This window comes from Bombina bombina, chromosome 9, assembly GCF_027579735.1.
Source record: "Bombina bombina isolate aBomBom1 chromosome 9, aBomBom1.pri, whole genome shotgun sequence".
NCBI classification, from domain to species: domain Eukaryota; kingdom Metazoa; phylum Chordata; class Amphibia; order Anura; family Bombinatoridae; genus Bombina; species Bombina bombina.
This window is the reverse complement of record NC_069507.1, coordinates 77,114,366-77,124,265: the sequence shown is the minus strand read 5'-3', so window position 1 is coordinate 77,124,265 and position 9,900 is coordinate 77,114,366.

Sequence of the window (9,900 nt, the reverse complement as noted above, 5' to 3'; positions counted from 1 at the left end):
TGCAGACTTGATATAAGTATATTACAGCTAAACTCCTAATACAAAAGCTGCCTGAGCTGGTGTTATATTGGACTATTTAAACGTTTTAAGAGAGAATCAATACATTTTGGGACTATAACAAGTTCCACATTTATAAGCACATTTCAATATCATATTCTTCTTTCATTGTACTAATATACTTTTTTATTGCATCTCAATGTTATTAGTGAGATGATTGTATCTGAGTTTGAGCACCCTTGGTAGTGGAATTTTTTATTTTAATTTTATTCCTGATAATGAATTTCAAACACCTGCTCAGTTGGCATCTCAATTGCAAGAGGGTGTGTGGAACAGAATCCAAATATTGATTTCCAAATGTTTATTTCCAGTGTAACATTATTATTTGGATATGGAAATAAATATTTGAATTCTGTTGCACAAAGTCTCTTGCGAGTGAGATTCCAAATACACAGGTGTTATAAATTAATTGGCAGTGTTACTCTCTCTATATTTTTTTATAATCTCCATATGGTTTTTATCCATTGTGAATAAAAGTGAAGGGAGTGAGAAGAGAAAATCCTAATGCAGCAGAATTTCCTTGGGTGTATGTATACTTTATATAATTATTTTTATGCTTAAAGGGATAGGAAAGTCAACATTTAACTTGCCTGATTCAGATAGAGCATGTAATTTTAAGACACTTTTAAATTCATTTCTATTTTCAAATGTGCTTCGTTCTCTTAGTATCCCTTGTTAAAAATGAATATGCGTATATCATACACTAGTGGGCGCTGCTGCTAATTGGTGCCTGCACACATTTGTCTCTTGTGATTGGCTAAATAGAAATTTTCCGCTTCCTGTCAGTAGTGCAATGCTGTCCCTTCAGTAATGGATAACAAGAGAATGAAGAAAATTTGATAATAGAATTAAATTGGAAAGTTGTTTAAAATTGTATGTTCTATCTGAATCATAAAAGAAAATGTTGGGGTTTACTATCCCTTTAAAGGACCAGTAAATACAGTAGATTTGCATAATTAACAAATGTGTAATAAAAAGTCAATGCAATAGCACTTAGGGGCCGATTTACTAAGCAGCGTATGCTGCTCATTCCGCGCAAGCCTTCCGGAGTTAAGAAGCAGCGGTCGTAACATGTTCGCCACCTCTAAGGTGGCAGACTGCAATCATCCTGATCAGATACGATCGGGATGATTGACACCCCCTCTAGCATCTGATTGGCCGCAAATGTGCAGGGATGGAATTGCACAAGCATTTCACAATAAATGCTTATGCAATATGCAATAATAAATGCCGACAGCGTATCTGTTTCAGGTTTTGCACTTCTTTTCAAGTTTACTTTTTCAATGTCTGTAAAACAGAATAAATCTGTACCATCACTTTGCTAAATTTAATACTGTTAAAATATTTCTCCAAATAAAGCAATCACACTTTAGAGAGATATAGCCCAGCTCTCAGATGTGAGGGCTATTGCATCATATTTCCTCTTAATCCAGTGCGTAAAACAATATCTTCTGATGCTACAATATAAAATGAAAGCGTATACAAAGTAAATATGAATGTGACCTACTACTGTCAGTGACAATAAAAAGGGACATGAAACCCAATTTTTTTTTTCAGGATTCAGATACAGCAATGTAATGTTAAAGGGACTTATCAATTTTCTTTGTTCTCTTGGTATCTTTATTTGAAAAAAACAGGAATGTAAGCTTACAAAGCGGCCCATCTTTGGTTCAGCACCTGGGTAGCACTTGCTGATTGTTGGCTAAATGCAGCCACCAATCAGCAGGTGCTATACAGGGTTCTGAACCAAAAGTGGGCTGGCTTTTAAGCTTACATTTCTACTTTTTTTAAAATGAAGACACCAAGAGTACAAAGAAAAATTGATAATAGGAGTAAATTAGAAAGTTAATTTCAATTGCATGCTCTATCTGAAGCATGAAAGGAAAATTTGGGTTCAGTGTCCCTATAAATAACGTTCCAATTTATTTCTATTATCTAATTTGTTTTGTATCTTTCTATTTCTTTCTATTTCTATTTGTATCCATAGCTGACCTAGGTAAGCTGCTGATTGGTGGCTGCACAAATATGCCTTTTGTTATTGGCTTTCAACTAGCTCTCAGTAGCTTATTACTGCCTCTTCAAAAAAGGATACCAAGAGAATGAAGCAACCTAGTGAAATAAAAAAAACTGGAAAGTTGTTTAAAATTGTATGATGTATCTGAATCATGAAAGAAAAATGTATTGTTTAATTTCCTTTAATTCTAGTTGCGTGTTATGAGTTATCATTCCCTAGTCGCTCAAATGTTAAGTGTCTGAAGCAGTGCAGAAATAAAAAAGATTATTTGTTAAATTCTGAAACTAATAATTATTAGAGAATATATTTGATTGATGATCCAGGTAGCCAATTGTGCATCAGATTTTGTAACCAATGGTTATGGAGAAAATACAATTGCTTTAATAGAATGATGGATGATATGATCCCTTTGAGGAAGCCAGACTGCTTTAGCAATTGCTATTTATTTTTATGGGAATGACAGTATCCTATGACTGTAACTTTAATCTTCTTCTCAGTTTAAAGATGTTTACTATGAAGTCTCACAAGATCAGGGTGACATTTTACATGATCACATCAAAACAAAGAGTAAACATATTGACAATGCTGATTGGCTGTTTTTTATCACATGGAAGAGGACAGTAAAAAGACCACTTATGCTTGAGTTGAAGAAATTCTGAGGTAATAAAAAAAGAGTTCTTCATGTGATATTTTCTATTCATCTATTTACAGATATTCTACATTACTTTTAACTGATGTAGCATTTGGAAAGTATGTCCCTTTAAGTAGGACCACATGCAAGAAAAAATAAATTCATATTTTTTTTTAAGATAGATAAAAATATGATTGGTTTGCTCCTTCATTAATTGTTTCTAAAAAAATAAAAATAAAACATCTGCTACCTAATGCAGGCACACAATTCTTCACACCACTGTGTTATGCAATTTTTTTTTGTATTTTGCCCTCCTTGCTAATGCACAGAAAATATGTGAGGTACACACAAAATATGCCTCAGGTTTTTCTGTTTTTTTTTCCCAACAGACTAAACACTTTTAGAAAATAACTTTAGTTTGCAGAAATTTTATGATAAAGGAAAATGCCACCATATAAAACACAAACAAAAAAGAAAAACATTTTATGTCATTTTCTATGGCGCACAGAGGGGCCAGATTATCAAGCTCCGAATAAAGACCGCTACTCCATAACTGGTCCCCCTGCTCAGAGGCTGCAGACATCAATCAGCCCGATCCTATATGATCGGGCTGATTGACACCCCCTGCTAGAGGCCGATTGGCCGCGAATCTGCAGGGGGCGGCATTGCACAAGCAGTTCACAAGAACTGCTGGTGCAATGATAAATGCCGAGAGCGTATGCTGTCGGCATTTATCGATGTGCGGCCGTATCATGTCCTCTCGCACTTTAACAAATCGGCCCCATAGTATTTATCTGCAAGAGGGTCATTATTTACTAAATGTTTCAAACCCACATTTTATTCTCCGTAAAGCATCTATTCATGTTCCTGAAACACCAGAATATACGATTATATACCTATACTGTTCAATTAATATAAAAAATCAGAAAATAAAATGTATTGTTTTTGTCACTGTGCACATCATGCAATTTAAACAGAAAATTTGTAGGTATAAAATATCTGACCACACAAATATTAAATACATTTTGCAATTGCACAAAATTCTGATTTCCCAGAGGGGTATTTTAATTATGTGTTTAACCCCTTTGTGGGGGTTAAACACATAGATTGGCAAGGTCAATAGTAATAAAATAATATGCTCTAACAATTAAGAGCATGGCACTGTAGGTCCTTTAAGACATTTATTTCTCATTTGGCGCATATTTAATTTAATGTTTGCAATATATTTTTACATTCTTCAAAATATAATAAACATTAAATGTTAAAAAGATTATTAACTGAAATAGATTCCAAAATAAATATATTGAAATTTATAACAAAAACATAATATCATGGCACCCTTTACACTATACAACTGTAAATATCACCATATCAATGTCTTACTTAACATTAAATGGACATAAAACACAAAATTTTTCTTTTATGATTCAGATAGAGTATACAATTTTAAACAACTTTTCAATTTACTTATGCTTTCAAATGTACTTCATTCTCTTGATATCCTTTGTTGAAAGTGCAGAATTGCACTACTGTGAGCTTACTGAACACATTGAGGCATATATGTGCAGCCACCAATCAGCAGATAGCTCCCAGTAGTCTTTTGCTTCACTTGAGCCTACCTAGATATGCTTTTCAACAAAGGATACCAAGATAAGGAAGCAAATTAGATAATAGAAGTAAATTGGAAAGTTGTTTAAAATTACATGCTTGGCATGAATCATGAAACTTTAATTTTGACTTTACTGTCCCTTTAACAAACATATATAACTATAGAGCAATGGTAGGATTGCTGATAGATATTAGTTATAGTGAAGAACTTAGTCACCTGCTTCTTCACAGGTACAATGTGGCTGGGCAAGTCCAGGTTCTGTGTTTGTGACATGGAGAAGCAATGCTCTTTCTCTAATTGGTCTGGCCTTTATAAAGTAAACGTTCATGTCTTTTCAATGTACTTATCAAATTGAGTTGGTTTTTTTTGTATCCTTTATTGAAAATCATACCAAGGTAGGCTAATGAGCCGCAATGCATTACTGGGACCTAACTGGTGATTGGTGGTTATGCATAATTGGCTATTGGCATTGGCTTACCAGATCAACTATGTCCCACTAGTGCGTCACTGCTCTTAAGTGAAATGAGATATAGGTTTAACCTCTTTGTAGAGGATAAACACAGTTATATACAAGTAATAGTACAATTATATATTGCTCTAACACATTACACATTCTTTTTACAGTTTTATACCTCTTATAATGCTGATGTTTCTGGCTCAAAGACAGTTAGGCTGGACTTTGTTCACACTCATTGAAGACAAATTCTATGGTGAAACCACCATGGATGTTCTTTGATAACAGTATCATTGGAAGATTAGTAAAAAACAAAAACAAAAAACACAGATTAATTATGAATTAATTATGAATAACTGATAAATGTAACAAGTAGGAAAGCACTTGGGAAATTCTACTTTGATATACAGAAACTGAGGGTGGTTCAACAAGATGTAGTCCAAGTAGATAATCTAGGTAGGCAAAAAAGAATCCAGACAAACATCAAAGTGTTAAAGAGATTTGTCTACACCAATTTTTTTATTGTTAAAAAATGATAGCTAATCCCTTTATTACCCATTCCCCAGTTTTGCACAACCAACACTGTTATATAAATATACTTTTTACCTTTGTGGTTAACTTGTATCTAAACATCTTCTGACTGCCCCCTGACATGACTTTTTATTTATTATCTATTGACTTGCATTTTTGCCAATTAGTGCAGTGTCTGCCACAACCCATAGGCGTGAGCACAATGTTATCTATTTGGCTCACATGAACTAGCACTCCCCCGTTGTGAAAAACAAATAAAAAAAACATTTGATAAAAAGCTCTCTGTAATGGCTTAGAAACAGGAAGAAATGTAGAGGTTTAAATGTTATAAAGTATATTAATATATCAATGTTAGTTGTGCAAAGCTGGGTAATGGGTAGTAAAGGCGTTATCTATTTAAAAAAAAAAAAAATAACCATTCTGGTGTAGACTGTCCCTTTAAATAAAGCCATGGTCAAGGTCTAGACAGAGGTTAAAAAAACAAAAAACAAACATAAAACACAAACGGATAAGGTAGAGGCAAGATGAAAGTTCTGAAATCTTCTGAAATGTTGTTATGCTTTGAATTTACTGTAAGTATTTCACACTCCAATATTCTTCACATAAAGCAATATGTTCTAAGTATTTTTAAATAGATATTGCTATTTATATCTGTATATATCTTTATTTACACACACACACACACACACACATATATATATATATATATATATATATATATATATATATAATCAACTAGATATATAGGTAGAGATTTTTATTTTACCTAAAAGACATCAGATATATGTAGAAATATGTACTTATGAATACATAAAACATATTCTGCTATGTAAAGAACATTTTAATGTGAAATTTTCATGTTGGGTTAGCACACTTGAGAATATGCAATCGGGGTTGCGCTCCATTAACTTCTATGGGGGAATACGCTTACGCAATTGCGATATTCTAAGTTCGGCTTTTTGCACCACAAGTAAAAACTTTTTACTTTCAATTTGTAATACGAGCACTACCCAACGCACACAAAAATCGTTCTTCTAGCGGAGTTAGCGAGGTAGCTTTAAATACCACTCCACTTGTTATCTGGCCCTTAATGTTTTAAAATGAAAACATGCATACATACAATATAACACATTCACATATTAAACAAATACTATTTAGTACTTCTGATAAATCCTAAAGTGTTGTCACATAAACATTATACCTTAAAGGGACAGGAAACCAAAAAAAAAAAAAAAAAATCCTTTCATGATTTGGATAGAACATACAATTTGAAACAACTTTCCAATTTACTTCTAATATTATCTAATTTGCGTCGTTATCTTTTGCTGAAGGAGCATCATTGCACTACTGACACCAAGCTGAACACATCTAGCTAGCCAACTGCAAGTAACAAATATGTGCAGGCACCAATCAGCAGCTAGCTCCCACTAGTGTAGGATATGCACATATTCTTTTTCAGAAGGGATACCAAGAGAATTATGCACATTTGAAAAAAGAAGTGAATTTAAAAGTGTCTTAAAATTGAATGCTCTATCTGAATCATGCACGTTTAAATTTGACTTTCCTATCCCTTTAAGGTAATTTAGTGTGTGTGCCTAGGACTTTTCAGTGTTGTCCCTGTAGTTTGTTTCTTCCATTCATAGAATGATGTTTCAGTTAAATACAGGCGTACTCAGAGATATTGCGGGTTCGGTTCTAGACCACCACAATAAAGCGAATATAGCAATAATATTTTTTCTTTCCCAGTGCATGTAAAAGTTATATTTACACTTTCCTGTAGTCTATTAAGTGTGCAATAGCATTATGTCTAAAAAACAATCTACAAACCATAATTTAAAAATTCTTTATTGCTAAAAAAAATGTTAATCATCATCTGAGCCTTCAGTGAGTCATAATCTTTTTCCTGGTGGAATATATATATATATATATATATATATATGTGTGTGTGTGTGTGTGTGTATGTGTATTTATGTGTATTTGTGTTTATATTTGTATACATGTTGGAAAAATGATGCAGATAGACTTGGTCGACAGGGTTGCCACAAACATTCAATTTGTAAAAAGAGCAATATCTGCAAAATGAAGCACAATAAAATGAGGTATGCCTGTAATACACGATCCTATGTTACTGCCCACTGACAGTCATGTGACCTAAAAATAGCAAATCACTGGGCGCAATCTTAATTCAGTCACAATTATGTACTCTTCTGAATATTGCAACAAATGAGCTATCAGGTGATCTACATATTTCAATGTTAAGCCTTTGTCAATACCCTCCTCAACCAACCACCTCCCTCATCCCCCCAAACAGCTCTCTAACCCTCCCTTTTCCCACTACTCCCTGCCATCTTTGTCACTGGCAGCTAGTCTGCCAGTAATTAATTATACATATTTATATCTTTTTATTTTATACTTATTAGTTTTATTTGCTGTAGTGTAGTGGACCCCCTCCCCATCCAAGATCTCTTCTTTTTCTTTAGTGTAGGGTCCCCCCTTGCTCTCAAGCACATCTTTTACATGATGTAGGGCTCCATCCCTCCCTCTCCCTTAAAAATAATTTTCTGTAGTGTAGGGAGCCCCACCCCTCCCTGCCCTTCCTCCACTGGGACGATCCAGACACCTCTCTCTTTTCCTCGCACTGCTCTCACTCTGCACCAACAATGGGTCAGTGTTACTCTGTGAAGCGATCAGTGATTTGCTTTCATATAGTAAGGGAGCCTTTTGCCAGCAACTGCAGTCTCCGCTGTCTAAGCTCTGTGCCTCTGTGTTGTGTTGGGAATAGAAGCAACTTTGCTTGCATTCGGACACTAGGGTGTGATCATGAAAATGTATCTTGTTTTTCTTATTGTATTCCTTTTGTTCCATTGTGTCTATGCTCTACTGACCTTTTCTTAACTCACTTCCTTCTTGTTTCTGTGATACTAGAAACCAGGGCCGTCTTTAACACAGGGTAAAAGGGGCAGCTGCCCAGGGCCCAGTCTTTGTTGAGTGGCCCAAGAGTCCTAAAAAAATAATTTTTTTTGGTTTATGCCAGACTGCTGATATCATGTGACATGGTGACACACACAGTGAGTCCTAATACTGTCACAGTCAAAATTTCTCTGCTTATATTTATTTGTGAGAAACCGTGCCCGGTGTCATGCGACATGCCAAGCTAGTGCCATGTGCTGTTTTAGATGTACACTGTGCAACACTGAATGCTAAGCCATAACTCGGCATCCAGCCAATCCCACTGCTTCACAAAAGGTCCTTCTGGGGTTACCACTGTTACCAGGTAACTGCTCTGGTGGTGGGGATTGTTTCTGGGTAGGGCTGACTATAGGCGCATACACCAGAAAGCTGGAGTGGCAGGCATGTGAGGATTTGAGCATCTGTGCAGCTGCACACACTGCACTCTTCATTCTTGAGGCTGTGTGACTCATCTCACACTGTATCCATGCAGCCTTGGGCAGACAGCATCCAGTCTGCTGGTCCCCTTAGCTCTGCTCTTTTTGCTGGGGCCCTAAGATCAACTAACTGAAGTATGTTAAAGGAACAGTGCTTTGTAGAAAGGTGTCAGTGGGAAGAATAAGTCAGTGCACACGCCTCTCCCCCATGCAGCATTGTCTAGTGCAGGGTGAGAGGGAACTTGTTCCTAGCAAAAAAGTGACATGTGCTTCTGTGGCTGATGTATATTGTCATGCTGATATTTCACACATTAAGGTAAGGTTTATTTTTATAGGGGTTTTTTTTCTCTCTGTCTCAGATTTTACAGCTTCCCATAGTAGTTCTGCTGTTCCAGTCAGTAAACTTATATTTGTCTGCACCTCCATGCTTCCTCCTCAGTCTTTATCTTGCTTTGCTCTTGTTGGCTGCCCTAAATCTTTTTAACCAGCTAACCTCACACCAGAATCACATTCAAAAGCATATTAAATTAATCCACAGTGGAGGAATTTATATATTGATTTACTTATTAGTACTGCTTAGGTCCAGTTTCACATATTGCAATTTATTTCATTTTTTTAAAATGATTAGACCAGCAGTGGATGATCCACTTGTGGGGCTAATAATTTAAAAACATTTATAAAATAAATTAATTTAGCTGTTTTTTTGGGATGTTGGGGTGGAGAGTGAAATTGCATGGGGGGGGGGGCAAGAAAATGTTTGCCCAGGGTCCAGTCAATATTAAAGACGGCCCTGCTAGAAACTAGTTCTCTCAATGTCCTGACTGAAGATGTCTGCTGTGCTGTTTCTTTAATCCACAAAAACCTGTGCTGACATCAAGGAAGAATAAAGTAAGCCTGTTTTTTTAAAGAAATATTCTAAGCTCTGTGACTCTCACTTCTGTGTGTGGTAAGCTATCCTAAAGCATAAAACATTGCTCTGCTATATTTGGTTTTAACAGATTAAATATTCCAACATGATGAACATAGGCACTAGCCCCTAAGTATATTTGCTGGGCCCCCATGTACCCCCCCTCCAATGGTGGTCATTCCACATTTTCCAGCCACCCCTGGCCCGCCCCAGCTTCACCCAGCTCCGCCTGTGGTACATCTGGCTTGCCCACTACAGTTTGCTCCCATCCACGACATGCCTGGTGCCACCTATCCATTGCAGCTTCACAC